The 21598-nt window shown below is 41.8% G+C and overlaps 1 protein-coding gene across 7 annotated transcripts in view; it reads right to left on the reverse strand.

Moving 5' to 3' along the window:
* Positions 1 to 21598, reverse strand: part of LOC143299223 (ceramide phosphoethanolamine synthase-like) — a 52363-nt gene that overhangs the window by 29514 nt on the left and 1251 nt on the right. For 2 of the 7 annotated variants that reach the window (XM_076612419.1, XM_076612420.1), the window contains exon 1: positions 11521 to 11854. The exons of 2 other annotated variants lie outside the window; for them this stretch is intronic. The gene's annotated coding sequence lies outside the window, so the exon portion shown is untranslated. Of the gene's footprint in view, positions 1 to 7389; positions 7414 to 7470; positions 7558 to 11365; positions 11387 to 11520; positions 11855 to 21598 lie in introns of those variants that run through there. 3 more of the 7 variants (XM_076612421.1, XM_076612423.1, XM_076612422.1) reach the window with 3 other exon arrangements.

Genomic DNA, 21598 nt, shown 5'->3' on the forward strand with positions numbered 1-21598 from the left:
AAGAGAGTGGCGCTCGAGTGACTACCCTTTCTTTGTTTTAAAATGTCCTTTTTTTTCTCCTGTAATGTCATCATCATCATCATCAACATCTGTGTGTGTGTGTGTGTGTGTGTGTGTGTGTGTATGTGAGTGTGTGTGTATGTGAGTGTGTGTGTCTCCATCTCTGTAGAATTGTTGTAATTACTGTTGGTGCTGCAAGGACAAACTGGAAGACTTGGCACTGCCTAAAAGCTTTATCTTTGAGTAACAAAAGATTTGGGGCCTTTAGCTGTTTGCTACCTAAAACACAATCACACACACATACATGTGCGCATGCACACACACACACACAGAGACTCCTTTTTCAATACACCTTTCCCATTCCCTCTTTATCTCTCCCACCTATCTTTGTCCTTGTCCGCTTTGTTTAAATGCACTGTTTTGTCAGTATGTCTCGGGGAAAAGCAAAACTTTATAACAGTCAACATAACAGTATGCCTCTCTTCACCTGTGGCCTGCCTTCTAGTCAGTTTTGGCAAACAGATTTCAGCATGGGTAACTGGGCCAACTTTTTTTTTCTTCCTTTTTTATTTTATTTTATTTTTATCAGCAATAAAGGCAATTTTACAGACTGGATAGCAGTTTATCATTCCTTTGGAGCAATTGTTGGAATTCACACTGTCAGGTCCTTGAAATTAAACAAATCAGAAATGACAATGGAAACCAGGCTACTTTGGGGAAAAACAAAAAAACAAAACAAAAAAAAAAAACCGAGACAGAGAGGGGAAGGAAAGGGGGCAATGTCGAAATATTTTATTTGTTTGGCTTTTTGCCAAAAAGGTGATGAAAGAGGGTGAGCCACTCATAAAAGAGATATATACAGAGAGAGTATGGGGAGAGGGCTGAGAGAGTGGGAGGTGGGGGGAAATTGACAGTGGACAAGAGAGGGCACCCTTAACATAATGCAGCAAAGTAAGCAGAGTATAATTCATTCTTTTTCCATCTGACGCTCACCCTGAAAAGAAAACCGTACCAAGGCATGATAGGCAGTACAGGACCTTGTCAAGACTTTGAAATGGAAGAATGTGAGAGTCAAAAATGGTTCTCCCTCGTCAAGAAGCAACAGGAAAAGGGACATCAATAATCAAGTTCAATGGCCTGGGGGAGAGAGAGAGAGAGGCAGCGGCAGAGACAGAGAGAGACAGAGAGATGGGGGCGGAGAAGTGGGGACGAAAGTGTGTGAGGGTTCGCGAATTCAATACTGAGAGAGACTGATTGATTTAGCTGCTTTCTAAAATGCCTTCGTTGCTTCAGACAATCGAAATTCGTGCGGGCTACCGGTTTGTTTGCCCATTACCTCCCACTGTTTACTATGCCCTTGGCCCTTTTTCTCTTCCTTCCACTCTCTCTCTCTCTCTCTCCACACACACCACACACACACACACACACACACACACACCAAACTGTCCCCCTCTTCCGTTGTTTTACTCCGTAAAATGACTGGTTAACTCACTCAGTACGGCCAGTCCTCTCTTCTTCTCTACACAGACCCCTCGGAGGTCCAGTGGGTGTCTCAATGAACCAACCTTTAGCTTCCGTCGTCAGAATTGTGGTATTCTTTGTCAACATTCACCTCTTCAGTATAAGAGCCTTCCGCTTGCAATATTTTGATGATGGTAATTGGGGTGAAACGCTGTTAACGTCGTCTCTTTCGCCTTTCGTATGGAGAGAGTTAAGATCTCCCCGTCGCTGCGGGCGGAAGAGGAGGAGGAATGAAAGGTGGTGGTCTATATATGGGACACAAACGTTGCCAAAAAAAAAAAAAAAAAAGTACTGTTTCGCACGGAAACTACGTGGTGCGGACTTTACACGCCGGTCCGTTTTCTGTTAGAAACAACAACAAAAAGATAACTGTACAACCATGTCTGCGTATGAATTGAACCGTGTTTTCCCCCGAGTTTGATGGATGTGTATACTTGGTTGTTTTCAGTCACAGTTTTGGGGTTTTTTTCCATTAATTTTATAGTGTTGTCGACTGCATCAATTGTGGAGAAGTACAAAGCAATTTGCTTAGAATTTTTTTTTTTTTTTTAATGAAAAACAAAACATATCGAACATAAACAGGTTATTTATGATACAATGCGAGAACAGAGAGAGAGAGAGACGGGAGGGGGAGATAGAGACAATCATAATTACAGAAAGTCGGGAGGTAAGGAGCGATGAGGTCATAAATATTAATTCTGAGGAAAAGGTCAGGGTGGGTGAGTGAAGAAGATGGGGACAATAAAGGGTTGTCCGAAAATGCATACGCAGGGAAAAAGAGGGAGCAGAGGTCATCCTTGGGAGTTTTAAAAAAGCACCGAAGCAAAAACTTAGGAAAACACCGTTAATGTTTCTCGGACTGCCCTTCTTCATTTAAAAAAACAAACAAACAAAAAAACAGACAGATAGATAACTATAGTGAACGTGACCAGTCCTGATATCATTCTATCACTTTTCAGTTTAACGGGTGATCTACTGGTCAGAACCGGATGAAGAGTTTAAGGTTGGATCAATGTACTGCTGAGAAAAAAGAAGAAAAAAGCAATATGTATCATGTATATCATCGGTTCGTCTGCCCTACTGTAAAGTCAAAATGCTGAATGACATAATACAATTGACCAAGTACGAAACACGTCGGAGATTTTATGCTGACCCCTCACCAATATGTTCATTAAATTTCATATTTTGACCCAGCTAACTGTAAAAGCAATCTTTCGGCCAATATCAATATCACGTAAACAAAAATGAATATAAAAAAAAAAATAATATTTTTAAATCTAACATCAAAATGACAAAATCAGTAGCATAAATCACTGATTCAAAAGCAAGAGCACCTATTTCAGGTGAAAAAAAATCCAAATATTTCTTTCCAGACCTGAAAACATGGCATGTGGAACGTGTAACAAAATTAACTTCATTGAATTAACAGTCGAACGTTTGTGCCCGGTCGAGGTATGGTGAAAGCCACAGCTAGCGTTCCGTATCAAACTGGTGATCGCTGGACTAAAGTGGTTGCTTTAGAAACCGGACCGGGTGAACTACGGTACAGTGAATCAAGCGACTGACTGTATCGACCAGTTCTCGTTCGTGAACAACTGAACAGTTTCTGCTGGTACTTTTCTGCCATTGATACAACCACAATCTGTCGCCACGCATATGCCTGCACACACACACACACACACACACACACACACACACACACAAGCGCATGCATATTCTCTCAAAACGGAGAGAAAGGGGGAAGGGGGGTGAGAGTCAGACAGACAGTAAAAATGGATCGCGAGTTGTGGCCCGGGCAAGAGAAAGGGAGACAGGAGGCAATTCAAACTGACGACAAAGCTCTCAGCCTAACAGCATTCTAATTAGGACCTGCCACAAGGCAAATAACCCCCCTGAACTGAATCACACGTTCTGCACACACACACACACACACACACACACACACACACACAAACACACGCGCGTGCGCGCGCTCGCTTTACACAAACAGAATAATCACACAACCAAGTCCCTATCATTAAGTACGAGCGTAGCCAACGCTTAATTTTTTTATTTTTTTTTATTTTTTTTTTTTAGGAGAGGATGAAAGGAACGTTTGTGTGTGTGTGTGGTGGGGGGGGGGGAAGGGGTTGGATGTGGAGAATAGCGATGGCGAGGGAGTCACCTCAAAGCAATATGTGCTGTGTATTACGTGCTTCGTATTCTGAAAGACCTCAGTCCTGACATTTTGTGGACGGTTTATGCGCAGAAGAAGACAAAGACAAGACATGACACGTTTATTTCAGGAAACCCCATATGGGTACAATTACGAATACGCTTTATGCTTCTATGTGGAATTTCCCTGTGTTCTTTTACATACGCCTCTTATCTATCTGTCTACCTGTCTGTCTATGTAGATCTATATTTATTGACCCATCCGTCTAGCCAGCCATGTGTCCAGAGAGAGAGAGAGAGAGAGAGAGAGAGAGACAGACAGACAGACAGACAGACGGACGGGTGGAGAGTGAGCACTTTCACAGACCGGATCCTGTAGTCATAGTTTATATATGCAGCCTTGTGCCCGGCTGAGACACCCACTACCCAGGCTATATTTCATACCTCATTAAAATTATACCAGGCCTCCTGTACGCATATGTAAGGTGAAAATACCTAACACGCATGCACGAAAGCACAGGCGAATGCACACACATATACGCTCTCTCTCTCTCTCTCTCTCTCTCTCTCTCTCTCTCTCAGAGCGACACACACGGACAGACATAATATTATTGTCAGAGAGACACTGACAAAGTTTCATTGCCATTGACAATGCTATCTTTTTGTCATGGGGCAATATTTGAACAGACAAAAATATCGGCGTTACACACGAAAACACAACAAATTGCTAATGGTGAAAAAGAATGAGAAGAAAAACCGCAGCTACAAAGGTTAACACAGAGAGAGACAGACAGCAGAGACCCAGAGCTACGACAATAAAAGACAAATGAAACACAGCGTCACAGCTTGTAGTTGTACCAGGAGTAACAACAACAAAAAGTTTCGCCCTCGTCATAACTATACATACATGCGTCAGAGCACAGTGCACTCGTCATGTCGGGTTCAATGAAAACTAATGTCTGTCATTTAACTACCACCACCCCCACGACACTTCCATCGCCCTTTGTGCGTGCGTGTGTATTTGTATATATATATATATATATATATATATATATATATATATATATATGTGTGTGTGTGTGTGTGTGTGTGTGTGTGTGTGTGTGTGTGGTGTGTGTGTGTGTGTGTGTGTGTGTGTGTGTGTGTTTCCGAGAACAATCCATAGGTTTGACCCCAAGCTCTCTTGGCTTCGGTGATACAATTTTAAGTCGGTATCATCTCTCTCTCTCTCTCTCTCTCTCTCTCTCTCTCTCTTGAACTAAGATGTTTTGTTGACAGAGCACTGACGCTCTTGTTGTCGTAGCTGCAAGGTGACGGGTTGGTTTGGGTTTTTTTTCTACTTCTTCCCATCTGTAACACTGGCGAAGTTGGAAAATGAGACATTCCTTAAGACCTGGACTCACAAACCTATTGACAAGTATCATAACTAAACATACCACTCGGTCTGAGAAAAATCATCCAGATCCACTAGCAAGACAAGAACAGCAACATCTATGGGAACCTCTTAGGGAAGAAAAACAGAAGCTAACAAGGAAACACCTGGCGTAAAAACCTCCATGCAGACACCAAGAGCCAGATAGAGGCAACGGCACATGATTGGGGACTATGGAGGTCTCTTGTTGGCGGCCCGCTTGCAGATGGGCCAAACTAACGCCAGACAGAGGAGAGAAGCTTCAAAGTCCAGGGTTCAGACCCGCGTGAGCGAAGCTTTAGTTTTCTAATTTTCTCAATACAGAACTGCGTAATTGGTGGACCTGATGCTTATCATTGGAATAAGCGATAAAACCGAACAGGTCTTGCGTTCTGCACGCGGAAAAAAAAATCACGGCAACAAGAGATCAGAGTTCCCTGGTAAATGCTTTGAGAGGGGGGGGAGTCTGTAGTTACACAGGAAAGGAAAGAGGATGAAGGCAGGGAGGGGCAGGTGGGGGCAGGGTGTCTTACGTTGTGGCTACATGCTCACCCAGTGGAGAACAACCAGGATCATCACAAAGAGAAATCTGTTATTAAAAAAAAAAAAAATAATAATAATAAAAAAAAGGAATATGGGACATGAATTTGGGACGCCACGATACCACACACACACGCGTGCGCGCGCGCGCGCGCGCGCGCACACACACACACACACACACACACACACACACACACACACGCGCACACACACACACAAACACGCACGCACGCACACACACTATCCATTCTAAAACCAGCAAAAAGGAAAGCGACGCAACACTGCGTTCACGCACCCAGTTTTAATATGAGATAAGTACCACTTAGATAACATGCTCAAAGCAACCCACAAGTATCAATCTCACGAAGGCAGCGAAATCTGGGTCTAAAGGGCGCCTCTACCTGAAGAAGAATATCTTCAGGTGACGGGGTTATCACACTCCGATGAGACGTCGTCGCCTGCCGATCACTCGACCCGTCCCACTGGTGGGCGACGTGGCAAGGGTCGTTATCAGCAGCGTTCAACACGCGCTACCCACTGATCAATACTGGTCACCAGGCTGACCCGTTTCTTCGATTGGGTACTCTTGCATCACTCCTCACGCGCTGACGTCAATGAAGGGAGGGAGAAGGTGGTGGCGGTGAAGGAGAAAGAAGGGGAAGCAAGCAGTGGGAAGGAAGGGAGAGGGACGAGCGCTCAACAAAACCCACCCTTTAGGCGCTAAAGTGGCCACCTTTATGTCGTGTGGTCCGATTATCATTTTTTTTTTTTCGAATTGCACACACACACACACACACCATCACCACCGTCGACTCCCCCCCCCCCCCCCCCTCTCCAAGCTTATGTTTTCGCTTTGACAACTGATATGGCAATTGTGCTAAAACATACTTGTCTCTACAATACAGTTTAGAAGTGTTTACAATACATTTGCTGTTGTAGCTTCAAGCAATTCACCCCACGATTGAACGGCCGCATCTTTTAAACTGATTGATGATATGATGTGATGTGATGTTAAGTTGTATGCAGTTATAGACTGATAGATAGATAGAGTAGATAAATAGATATAGATAGATGTGTGTGTGTGTGTGTGTGTGTGTGTGTGTGTGTGTGTGTGTGTGTGTGTGTGCGCGTGCGTGTGTGTGGATGGATGGATTGATTGATGGATGGATGGATATATGTATATGTGTACATATAATGATCACTTCTTTGGAAAACAATCGTTCAAATAGGATAAACTAAAAAAACAAAAAAACAAAGCAAAACAAAACCCAACAACATTTTCATTACATATAAATGATATATATATATATATATATACATATATATATATATATACACACACACACACACACACACACATTTATAAAGAATGTTTTTGTTTTGTTTTTTTGGGGGGAGGGGTGGTTGGTTTTTTTCAGTTTTTATAAATGTGATATATGTATACAAATAATAAAAATCTGCAAATTGATTTGCTCGTACACTCGAATCAAGAAGAAGCAGCAGCAGCAGCTACCAAGTGGTTAGTTTCCCCAAAATACAGTTTCACAACAGTCGTCGATTAGTTTGCAAATCTTTTCCAGGGCACATGAAGAAAACAAAACAAAGGGCAGGGAAAACAAAAACAAAAACCAACATGATTGCAACACCGATCCCATCTACAGTTCCGTCCTTTGCAATTCCCCCCTCCCTCCCACCCCCGCCCCCCACTCCGGTCCCCCAGGAAAGGTAATTAGGCATCAAGTGACAACTGCAATCAAACTCACAACACACATGCAATGCACGGGAAAATCCAACGATGTCGGTGTTGCACAATACAAAGAAACAAGAAAACGCAGTCCACTCACGACAAGCCTCTTGGCAAAAACTTTAGTGGCTTTGGCAGTGTTAATTCTGTCGCTTTGCGTTTTATCTGACAGTGGTAATTCTTTCCCTTTGCCTTTCGTCTGACAGTCAAAAGTCAACCTCTACCCGTCCATGTACTCTGTGCACCGCAACTATGGGTGCGACAGTCCTCAACCCCAGAGCAGTCCCCCCCCCCCCCTTTTTTTTTTTTAAAGTGCTGCAAACGGGTACATTGGTGGCCTGTTCGACAGGCACACCTTGTGTGTCGTACGTGTAGATATATGTCTTACGCGTGAGGACATGCCACTGGACACGTGGCCACATCCGTAATCCGCCTTCCTTCTCTCTCTCTCTCTCTTTTTATTTTTATTTTTTAAATTCTCTTTCTCCCCTTTTCATTAAATATAATGTATAAATTATGTGCTATTGTAACTAATGTAGATTAGCAAGGACAAATTCGAAGAATAGGCCATGCCGAAAATCTTTATCCTTGAACAGAAAAAAAAGTTTTGAGTTCTGAGTCACAGGGACACTTTCATATTCTGCCGAAGATTGTTTTCAATAATGTTTGCTGCTCTCTCTCTCTCTCTCTCTCTCTCTCTCACACACACACACACACACACGCACAAGGGGGAGGGGGAGGGCACTTTCACAATCTGCCTCAGTCTTTACAAATCTGTGTTTACTCTCTCTCTCTCTCTCTCATGTTTGATACATTTTTTTTTTCTTCGTTTGTTTGCTGTTTTATCTTTTTTATTCTTTAATTCCACCTTCTTTCGAGGGCCGGATGAAAATTAAGACATATATAACTATGGTGTATATAATACTACATAATATTCATTCATTCATTCTGTCGCTTTGTCTCACTGACTGTGTGTGTGTGTGTGTGTGTGTGTGTGTGTGTGTGTGTGTGTGTGTGAACTCACTCAGTACGGCCAGTCCTCTCTTCTCCTCTACACAGACCCTTCGGATGTCCAGTGGGTGTCTCAATGACCCAACCTTTAGCTTCCGTCGTCAGAATTGAGGTATTCTTTGTCAACATTCACCTCTTCAGTATAAGAGCCTTCCGCTTGCAATATTTTGATGGTGGTAACTGGGGTGAAACGCTGTTAACGTCATCTCTTTCGCCGTTCGTATGGAGAGAGTTAACACATCACCATATAAAGCCAAGAAACTGGATTCCCTAGCTCCACACAGGGCATACTATTTCAACCAAAGGAGCGGGCTTGTCACTTTCAAAAACCCTTACCTCCTATGTTCAAAAGATTTTTTTTTCCCGCCAGGCCAGTTAGAAAAAGAAAACGGCCGCAGGCCAACAGTGATGGCAAACACAGTGATGGATGGTACAGGGCAACACGGCAAGGCAAAGACAACACGACGAACGTTCAGTCAGCCATGTAAGACAGGGAAGGACAACCTTGACACATGGCTTGAATGGGCTCAGTAAACTGGGAGTGAAACTATGAGGAAATTATTTATTTTGGCCTGTGGGTTATACTCCACGTGACGGGCATCTCTCTCTCTCTCTCTGTCAGATAAAATCCGCATGATATTATCTGACGTGTGTGTGTGTGTGTGTGTGTGCGTTCGTGTGCGCGGATGTGTCAACTTTTCTTTTGTTCTCCATACGATTCAAGACACCTTCCCCTTCCCTTGTGTAAGACTCGCTCCACACGCGTGCATACTTATGCGCGAGGCGAACGGACACATACGCTGTTGGTCAACCTAAATCGGAAAGTTGGCAAAAAGTCTCGCTCTTTCTCTCCACTCAACTTCGTTTCTGTTCTCCCTCCCCACTATACCAAATCCCTGTCCTACACCCCCTCTCCCCTTCGTCACTTGCATACCAGTTTTCCACCACTTATTGTGAACTGGTGTGGACGCGAACAGGCGTCTGTGAATGAAAGTCCGTGCCCACAACTGCCTGCTGCTGCAGTTTATTTGAATCTTTTCCACCGATCGATTTTTGTTTTCCACCCCGCCCCCAACACACACATACACACACTCACACTTTTCCCCGAAGTCTCCATCAATGTTCCACGGACGTGAAACAATGAATTTCCAGCCTGTTGCTGACGACATAAGACATAACCGCCCACCCACACAAACAGCACAGCAATGGAAACTGGGAAGCCTTTTACTAATAGACGACATAACCCAGGCGCTACTGGCTGCACATGCATAGTTAGCTCTGGTATCATCAAACGGTGGGGGAAATTAACCAGGCAACAATGACTATGGGGTGCACAGGATCTCTCGACCCCCCCCCCCCCTCCCTCTTCCCACCCCAACTTCAAGGTGTGTGTGTGTGTGTGTGTGTGTGTGTGTGTGTGCGAGAGAGAGAGAGAGAGAGAGAGAGAGAGAGAGAGCGCACGCATGTGTGTGTGTGAGCATGTATGTGTAAGTGTGCTGGCTTCTTGCATGCAAGCACATGCAAATATGCACGTGCCCGCACATTATTATACGCACATACATAAAAACTCCCGCGCTAATATTTACACGGGCACAGACTGATGAGGGAAAGGATTGGAGGGAGCATGGGATACAGAGTCTGAGCAAACTGACAGACAGACAAGTGGGGACAACTTGAGACCACCCTGTCTCCCTGCGTGGCGGTCCATATGATTCTGCACCGTGTCCCAGAAGACGCACACTTCATGCTGGGCAAATGCCACACCACGCGGCTGTTTTATCTGCCGTTCAACGGACAGTACCGGTGTGGGGTCTGGTTAAACTAATGTGCTGGGTGTCTTCAGTCCGTAAGAGATAACAAAGATCTGACGCCACATGACTGATAATCCCACCATGCATACCTTCCCACTGATAAGTACAGTGACACTGCATAACTAAAATATCGTAACCTACGCTTGACAAGTGATATTGCATAACTGACACCACACAACATAATTAGGCCACATCACAACCATCACCATGTAAGTCACCAGCGATACATCGCAAAGTTCTGTAACACACATCTGATACATCACAACTGTCACTACACAACTGATACATCACAACTGTCACCACACAACTGACACATCACTGACAAACAAATGATGAAGCACAACTCTAACACACAACTGATACATAACAGTGGTCACCACACAACTGATACATCACAACTGTCACCATGCGACTGAAAATCACAGTGGTCACAAAACAACTGATACATCACAACTGTAACCACACAACTGATACATCACAGCAGTCACCAAGCAACTGATACATCACAACTGTCACCACACAACTGATACATCACAGCGGTCACCAAGCAACTGATACATCACAACTGTCACCACACAACTGATACATCACAACTGTAACCACACAACTGATACATCACAGCAGTCACCAAGCAACTGATACATCACAACTGTCACCACACAACTGATACATCACAGCAGTCACCAAGCAACTGATACATCACAGTGGTCACTAAACAACCATACATCACTACTGTCACCACACAACTGTCAACGCACAACTGATACATCACAACTGTCACCACACAACTAATGCAACTGTTAACACACAACTGATACATCAGAACTCTCACCACGCAACTCATATATATATATATATATATATATATATATATATAAATATATAATTATATATATATATATATATATATATGCCAACTCACCACACAATCGTCACCATTCACCTAAAACATCACAACTCACACCACACAGCTGATACACCACAACTGTCACCACACAACTGATGATGTATCGATACGTCACATCTGTTACCACAAAACTGATACGTCACAACGTTAACCACAAATCTGATACGTCAAAACTCTCACCACACAGTCGTCACGACCCAACTGAAACATCACAACCATCACAACACAATTGATATGTCACAACTCTCAACTGACACAACCGATACCTCATAACTGACACCAGTAATCACCCAGACAGACTGGCACCGCCTAACCGATAATGCACACTGGTGGCACAACATGACTGATTCCACACCCGAAGCTAGTAGTACAGTGTATCACACAGCTGATAAAGCACATGACCTTGACCCACACCACCCACCTCATGATACGCAATGAACGCTGGCACCACAAGCCTTGCCACGGGGATTTTCAAGTTCAACGCCGCAGCAGGTTCACATTCAGTGTCACTGGAATTGTTATTAGAAGGGGAAAAAAAAGAAAAAAAAAGAAGAAAAAAGATGCACAGCAAAACGGCCTGGTCGCGATACCACACACCACGCACTGCGGGGACCTCTCCAACTCGACTTTCTCCACGCTCTGTTTAGCTCTCCACCAACGTACAATGGAACCAAGCACACTGACAGAGCCCCACTTGTCCCTGACCTGATCGGGAAGGTTGCCAAGTGAGATGGGCCAAAACAAAAGCATACACATACATTTACCCACACACATGCCGTGGGGTGGTTGTGAAACCAATCGGTACCAAAGGTGGTTGTGAAACATTTAGATTTGGTCAACTCTCTTCTCCCCATCCACCTTCCTCCCACCCTCTATCCCTCGCCTAGGTCTTGTTTGGGTTGAATATGCGGGCAGTTAGGGGGGAAAAAGGTTGGGAGACTTGACGTCAGCTTCGGACGTAGTGCTAATTAAGCCTGTGTGTGTGTTCATGTCAACAAGCCCAATTTGGGCCACAGCAAGTCAAGCTGATACGTTTATTTTGCTCACAACACACATACGTATGACTATCATTATTAAGTCGTATGTTCCCACTCTTCATACTTCAGCGCAGAATAAGAATGCTTAATTTTTTTTTCTTTTAAAATTATAACCGTTTATTGCCGTTCCCCCATCTTCACTTAATCAAACTGACCAATCTGAAATCAGTGAAAGACACACACAATGGGGCTGCATTCTGTTCTTAAGTGTCAGTCTCTCCCTGAGAGAGAGACACACACACACACACACACAGATCAAGACACAGAGAGAGATCGAGTGTTCAACTGTGCTCCCATGCACAAGGAACACACCTCTGAGCTGAATATCAATGCCTTCGCAATCTTGATATAGATCTCCAAGTCTTATATAAATAATGCTAATGCCCTCATTAACTAAAAATATCCCATGCAGTTTTTTTGTTAATGCTATAGGCAGAAAAAAAAAAGGTTTTGGTTTCTTTGTTGTGGGTTTTTTTTTTCAACAAATTTTACACCCGACATATTTTATCTAAAACGATAAAAATGCAAACAGACTCCAGCTGTGCTTCCCTGAGAAACAGCAATAAATTTCATGGACCTATATCTAGCATCTCTGACTCTTGAGACAACGCATAAATCTATTTGTTATTCTAAGCAAATACCTGTTCTGAAGAAGCTATAGAGTTTGCCTGCCTGCCTGTCTGTGTCTCTCCCTTTCTATTACAGTACACTCATACTCACACACATACACACACTTTCTGGTCAACTCTAATATCATTTCCCCATGACCTGACAAAATGGCTGGGCAAAGGTCAAATTTAAATTGTTACAGATGTCACATGACAAATATCTCACGTGTTACAGTGACACATTTAGTTACACTGAATAGTCTGCTCATGTTTGTAGTACTTCAGAGACAGGTTTCAAACCACTGTGACTGAAGACAAAATCCAAGTGAACAAGATGAAAGCAGGAGAGGAGAGGAGAGAGAAAGAGAAACAGACAAACTGGGACACAGTAACAGAGAGAACACAAACTTCCTGGAAACAGAAAACTAAGACAAGTGGGATAACACCAGCAACACTTATTATGAATATTTAGTTATTTTCTTAGCTCTCTAAGGAGGACTGTCTAATGGTTGAAGAGAAACCCGTTAGTCTATCCTTCACCTGTTCTTCAGTACAAATGGATTCATTCATCAATGTGCATTGCTGACAAACTGACAGGGTGATATTGATAATTTGAAGTGTACCATTCCACTTTTGGGTTCACATTCCTGAACTGTTTTTTTGTTGTTGTTTTTTAACTCAATGGTCGACTGATAAAAAAATCAAGATAATGACCTACCTGTAACTTACAAATATAATCCCACCCATTGTCTTGATATTATCATGTGCACACCACAACTGTGACTAGATAAATGCTCACACACACACACACACACACACACACACACACACACACACACTCATATATATATATATATATATATATATATATATATATATATGTGTGTGTGTGTGTGTGTGTATATGTATGCTGAACGCCTTTCCAAAATTTCTTCCCTTACCGACGTATCCACACATTACAACACTGTCCTCTCTGAACTGCTGGATGAACATGCACCCCCCACTACCCGCATGCTCCCTGACAGACCCTCCGCCCCATGGTACACACAAGACATTCGACTTGCAAAACGCAAACGTCGCCAACTGGAAAGACGATGGCGATCAACAAAACTGCAAGTCCACAATCAAATATTCCGAAAACAAATAAATAAAGTCAAACATATGATCTCATCAGCAAAAACAAACTTCTTTTCTTCTCAAGTTCTCGATGCCACATCCACCAAATCTCTTTACTCTGTCATGTCAAATCTTCTCGGAACTGCAAAAAGGACTCCTCTTCCTTCTACCTACACTTTATCTGAACTCCCCAATGTCTTCTCCTCTTTCTTTTTCGACAAAGTCCAAAATATTCGTACCATCTTAGACCAAATGTCTTTCCAACCTGTTCATCCTGATCCTGAATTCAGCGGCACTCCTCTCCATTCCTTCAATCCATTGACTGAAACAGAAGTTCATGAAATCCTAAAAGAAATGACAGTAAAATCCTGTGAGCTCGATCCTATACCAGCCTCTGTCTTTTCCCAATGTGTCTCACATCTTCTCCCCACAATCACTAATATTGTCAACTCATCCCTTCTCACTGGAACGTTTCCATCCACTTTCAAAACTGCAATCGTCCAGCCTCTTCTGAAGAAACCCAACCTTGACGCAAACATTTTGAAAAACTATCGACCAGTTTCTAATCTTCCATTCATGTCCAAACTCCTTGAAAAAGCTGTCCTCAAGCAGCTTAACAACCACCTTTGTTTCAACAATCTCATCCACCCATTTCAGTCTGCCTATCGCGCTGACCATAGCACCGAAACCACTCTCCTCCACATTCTGAACAATTTACTGATAGCGTCCGACTCAGGAAAAATTTCCCTTCTCACTCTCCTCGACTTGTCAGCCGCCTTTGATACGATAGACCATTCAATCCTTCTTTCCCGTCTTCATTTTACATTTGGTATCAACGGCACTGTTCTAAACTGGTTCAAATCTTATCTCACTGATCGATTCCAGTCTGTCACTGTTGATCATTTCCAATCTGAACCCGTTAAAATCGAACATGGAGTCCCACAGGGATCTGTTTTAGGCCCAGTGCTCTTCACACTGTACACTGCTCCTCTCGCTGAAATTATCAACTGCCATAATATCAGTCATCATTCTTATGCTGATGACACTCAACTCCAGAAGAGTGATACCCCTGAAAAATTGTTGTCGCTCTTGCAAGAAACATCCAACTGCTTCCTGGACATTAAAAACTGGATGACTCGAAATAAGTTACAATTGAACGCGGACAAAACTGAAGCAATGATCATAGGAACTAAACAAAAACTGTCTTCCATCACAATTGACACAATCAAACTTGGCAGTACATCCATCCCTCTTTCCACGTCAGTCAGGAACCTCGGTGTTGTCCTTGACAATACACTGTCCATGCAAAAATTTATCAGTCAGACATGTCAGTCTTGCTACTGTCAACTGCGACGCATCAGTGCCGTCCGGAAATATCTATCCACTGACGCAACATCTAGACTTGTCGTTTCTCTCATTCTCTCTCGCCTTGACTACTGTAACTCTTTATTGTCTGGTCTGCCTGCTTCATCCATTCAGCCCCTTCAGCGCATACAAAACTCTGCTGCCCGACTCGTCCTCAGACAGAAAAGATCTGAGCACATCACTCCTCTTTTGCAACATCTCCACTGGCTCCCTGTCTCATACCGAATAAAGTACAAGATCAGCACTCTATGTTATAGATGCATTCACAAAACTGCCCCTTCCTATCTCTGCGGCTGCCTTCACCTCTACACTCCATCTCGCTCACTACGATCGGCCTCGGATCCACTCTGTTTACGCATACCCAGATTCAAACACTCGACTATTGGCCGCCGTTCTTTCTCTGTTTCTGGACCTTGCGATTGGAATGAACTTCCTTTTTCGCTTCGTCAAGTCTCCACACTCAGCTCTTTCAAGTCTGGCCTTAAAACCCACCTCTTCCCAAAATAGCCTCCCTTGCCTGCCATTCCTTGTCTTTAGTTTCTGCAGTATTAGAGTTATGCATGCGTGTGAATGACTCGTGCGAAAGCGCTTTGATTTGTCTCTGCACAAGATCCAGCGCTATATAAATACCATTATTATTATTATTATTATATATATATATATATATATATATATATATATATATATATATATATATGTATATATATATATATATATATATATATATATATATATGAGAGGCAGATTTTTTAATTTCTTATTCTGTTCTATTTTTTTAGATATGATAGCTGAGTGGCTGAGTCATCCTGATTTCAGTCCATGTTCCTGCAGGACATGGTCTGTGAAGAGTGGATGCTTTTCTTAAACCCTGAAATCCTAGTTAGTACCTCACTACCTGAACTGCTCATGACGCAGAAGAAAAAATTTGTGGCACATTTATGATCCAGTAATCAACAACAACCTTTGGTAAGTTGGTTACATCCCCTCTTTGAATTTGATACTACCGTTAAATTTCCACCTCGGGTCTGCTGTCTTATTCCCATCTTGAGGCTGCTATTACATTCCCACCTGATATCTACTGTCTTATTCCCATCTTGAGTGTGCCATTACATTGCTATTGCATTCCCACCTGGGGTCTACTGTGACATTCCCATCTTGAACAGTTGAAGCTTCCATTACATTGCCACATGGGGTCTACTGTGATATTCCCATCTTGAACAGTTGAAGCTTCCATTACATTGCCACATGGGGCCTACTGTGACATTCCCATCTTGAACAGTTGAAGATTCCATTACATTGCCACATGGGGCCTACTGTGATATTCCCATCTTGAAACTTCCATTACATTCCCACCTGGGGTCTACTGTGATATTCCCATCTTGAAGCTTCCATTACATTCCCACCTGGGGTCTACCCTCATTCCTTCCATGAGATTAGACACACACACACACACACACACACACACACACACACACACACACACACACACACACAAAGAAAAAAAAAGAAAAGAATAGAAAAGAAAGAAAATGCCACTGACATGATATTCAAAATCAAATGTGCTCCTGAATTTGTGTAACAAAGTGTGAGTATGGTTTGTATGCATGCATGTGTGTTAAAGTAATTTAGAATTTGCTTAGTCATAATACTACAACATTTCTTTTGATATAATTATATAACAATACATACATTCACCTCAGGTTCAAGTTCACTGCTAAATTTTATGCTGAACTACCACTGTTATCAGAAACTGAATGTGACTAAGCACTTCAAACTTGCATGACATTACACATGTTTACAAGTGCTGACTTTCATTTGGAGTACTTTTATAATTAAGGTTCCACGTCCCTTTTTACCTGGGATAAGAAGAAAAAGGAAAGAAGGAAATTTCAAATAAAATGAGTTTCTGTTAGCTTTTGTATTGATAAAGTCATGCTTGGTATTCACTGTGTGGAGAGGTCTTGAAAATCTGCTCAGCCAAAAATAATAGTGTTTCAAATTTATTTATTTGGAAAAAATGGCCCAGTATCACCTGATTTCTGTCCCAGTGTCCTAGTTACCTGGGCCTACCTCCATCCCAGTATCCTCCTCCCTCCAAAGAAAAGGAAGGGGAGGTGGGGGAGGCATGGCGTGTGGCATGGAAGATTATGATGACACAGTGTGATCAATACATACGGGCTGAAAGAATAAGGTAAAAGCTGTCCACACACTGACACAGTGAGATTGTTACTGACAGTTGGTATGAAAGCTGTGCACTCACTAATCAATGGCACGAGCTGAGTTCTACAGACTCCAAGAGGTTCTTTTCAAGTACTCCAATAGTGTGTGTGTGTGTGTGTGTGTGTGTGTGTGTGTGTGTGTGTGTGTGTGTGTGTGTGTGTGTGGGTGAGAGAGAGAGAGAGAGAGAGAGAGAGAGAGAGAGAGAGAGAGAGAGTGTGTGTGTGTGTGTGCGCGCGCGCGCACGCGTGCATGTGTGTGTGTGTGCACACTCATGCATACATTCACACATGCATCATTGTATGTCTCAGTTCTTTCTCTGTATGGCACTCTTAATCAGTAAATGTGACTGTATGAAGTCAGAGAGAGATGAAGAAAAGAAAAAAAAAGCAAGAGAAAAAGTGACAGAGAGTGAGAGTGAGTGAGACTGAGAAAGAGTGAGACTGTGAGACTAAGACATGATCATATACATGTATATGTATATAATTAACTGACCATGCCTGGTCATTGTAGTGTTTGCATAACCCCAACAGTGGCACTTGACACAGATGGCATACTGAGTGCTGCCAAATGGCACACTGTTACTGTTTCACCCCCCACACTCTCATCCCCCTCTTGTGAAGTCTGTGAAAAGTACTTTGTCACGTTACACATGATGAAACATGAACACTTACACCATTTACATGGGTGAAAGTGATCATGTTGTGATAAACTTCAACCTCTAAAGCATTTTGTTTTCAAGTTGTTGCAGATCTCACCAACTGCTCAACACACCACTGTTTCTTCTGAAAAAATTGGCACTTTTATGTCAGATCATGATTATCATGTTGATACTGCTGCTGATCATCATCATCATCATCATGACACTATACATGCTGGTAGGTAGTCTAACTGTGGTTTGAGATGAAACTTGATTCTGTCTCCAATAAAACAGGACAGTCATAAGTGTGTTTCAATTTGTGCTGTTTTAATGCACGGTGAATAAGCTACTTAACAACACAGAATGTCTTACACATATGTGGATCGAAAATGAAATGAATAGAGATTATACATCTATGTAACTGACTTGATCTAAAGAATAACACGAAGATGAAGAAGAGAAAAATATGAAAAAAATGACAGTTTATAAATAGGATTATAAAGAAACATAATTATCACCTATTATCTCACCACAAATATTATCTCACAAGATACTGTGGTTTATGACATTCATTCGAATCTGAAATAAATATATGCCATAAAAAGCTGAGTTTTTTCAAAGGAAGAATGCAAATTTGATCTGACATGTGACATGAGTGTCAATATGTTGTATTTACTTCTTCTTTTTTTTCTTCTTTTTTTTAATGCCAGATTACTGACACTGACACAGTGGATTTTTAATTCAAAACTAAAAGATGCCAAAGGCTAAGAATAATATAGATCATCACTTCTCCTTCCTACCTTATAGTTTTATAATGGTTTTATGGATCAAAGACTGAATGCAGCTGTCTGATCATATTAATTGTTTCTTACTGTATTCATAACTTGTGTTCAACTCCACGTCAAGTGAATTGATGCGTTTTATTCTGAAATGAGTGTATAAGACTACAAGTACTGACAACAGCATAATCCACAATCAACCTCTTCAGTGCCAGGCATTATTCTGGTTTGTCCCTCCTATCTTTGAAGACATTTTTGGTTGCAGAGGGTAATAATTAACAAAATAGTAACTTATAGCATTCAAACTACAGCATATATATAACCCATAATTTTCTGAAAGGAAAATTAATAGACTATCAATTTATGATAGTTTGAAGCATAATCAACACACTGATTAGAAATGAGTGAACCATAAAACAAATGTGAGAGAAACAAATCTGAAATACTCTCTGAATATATATTATTGACTGTACGTAAAAGCAGCTGAAAATTTGAAATGAACATAGAAAACTCTTGGCAGCTGCAGCAGAAATGCAGTCAGCAAACTGTTTCTTTTAGTTTTATTTCAGTCTTTTTCAAAAGAAATTTTGTTATCATATAACACACACACACACACACACACACACACACACACTGCATACACATATCCTTCACATGCCACGCCTGCCTGTGCCACGCCCACTCACCTCATGCTCACTTTCAGACATTATCAAAGAGGTTGAGAGTGACCTAGCATGCACACAGTGCAGGGGAAGGGGATGAGTACACTTCAGAATTTTGCCTACAGGCAGTACTTGATCCCTTCTTTGATCAAAGGGAGCATGCTTTCTGAAAACCATGCAGGTTCAGTGATTCATGCAACGCATGAAATTGTTCCACCCCCTTCATCAGGCTCTCCCTTCATCCCTGTCCTGACTTATGGACATTTGCTATTGTTGTTGTTTTGTGTTTGTGAGCTGCTCTTGGCATCCTCTTGCATTCTCTTTCCTTTTATTACAAGATCAATACAACTATCCCTAACCTCCATCCTCTCTGTAAATCATCAATCTCACTTTCACTCTAGTCAAGCAAACCATCTGACAAGGTTTTGTTACCACAAGCACTAACTCCATTGTCCTCAGACTTGTAAAGCCTTTGCAATATTTAGAAGAAAAAAAATCACAAAGGGTTTTGCAACACACTGCTGTTTCAACCCACCAGGGCCAGATTGTGCTTTGTTGTCTGCCATTTTGTAAGCACTGTCAAGTGGAACTGACAATAAAATCCATTTATCATCATGCAAAGCATGACTGGCTGTTGCTTCTCGTGGATAATGAAAGTAGCCCTTTGAATGGTGGCTTTTGGGACACATCAACTTTGAAGCAGAATTGTGAAAAATCCAGAAATGTACAGGAACTGATGGAGGTATAAATAACTATATAATAATACATGTATACGTACTAGGGCAAATAGTGAAGCACTTATGTGGACATATATATATATGCCATGAGGCACTGAAGTGGTTAAATCAAAATGTCTAAGGCACATTCTGATCTACCTGACCTTTGCTCTCAACCCATAGATGCAATCAACTTTTGTTTTCTTTTCACAAAGACTCTTTAAACTTCTTCTTCATTTGTAGGCAGCAACTCCCATGTTCACTCATATGTACATAAGTGGGCTTATAGTTTTACGTGTATAGCCGTTTTTACCCTGCCATGTATGCAGCCATACTCCGTTTTCAGGGGTACTCTTTAAACAACTTCTATGATGAGTGGCTATAACTTACACTTAGTGTTACAGACTGGTGAATTGGACAATATGGTTTCAAATACCATCTGAGGCAAATATCAAGGTGGGATTTTTCAGCCTGTGGCTCTGAACCAGAGCTGGGTTGATTTTGATTTAATGGCTCAAATGGGAAGACTGCAGTGGGTCACACTGACACAGTCAAATACATTCCAACAGTGATGTGTTTCTGATCTGGTGTTATTCAGATTCCCTGACCAATATTACACTACAGTGAATACATCAGTCAACTGTCAAGCCCAGGTAATGAGGTAATATTCCAGTTTACTGATTTATAAGGAAATGCTGTGAAGCTGGGATAATTTAACTTCTTCCAAGTAAGTTGAACAATAACTACGGAACAGAGTAAGATGTATACTGTATCAGTCTATTGCTAATATATTTTGACACAAATAAAGTGCATGCAAACACACACACACACACACAAAAGATTTGTAACCCATGCAAAGCCTGCACTTCCAATTCACAGATATATAATAATAAAATAAATACAGTCCATCCAATGAACTGAGAAGAGTTCCACATAATTTGTCCATGCCACACCCTCACATTAATAACCTTTGGGAGTGCAGCAGAGGGCAGGAATGAAAGTGTGCTAATATTATGTGTAGGAACATCTGTGTACTAATAGTAATACTCCCAACTAACCTAAACAGATCACTTCCAGCTGCAACTCATCCACGAGAGGAAGACTACATAGTAACAGTGAGCACTGACTCACTTGAAATAATGTCAAATTATTTTTTCTGTCCGAAAATCATGAAACTGAATTTTACACAATCAACACTTAATTACCCCTCAATTGTTAGAACAAAGCAGCTAACTTAATTATGGATTACCAACATCTTAAAACTGTTATAACATAAAATGTCTATCAAATCATAATGAATAAATGTCTTCTGTTTTGCTTCCAGATGTCACTGAAAATATTCACTCTGTCAGAAGTAAA

The sequence above is a fragment of the Babylonia areolata genome, chromosome 24, assembly GCF_041734735.1.
Source record: "Babylonia areolata isolate BAREFJ2019XMU chromosome 24, ASM4173473v1, whole genome shotgun sequence".
Taxonomy (NCBI): domain Eukaryota; kingdom Metazoa; phylum Mollusca; class Gastropoda; order Neogastropoda; family Buccinidae; genus Babylonia; species Babylonia areolata.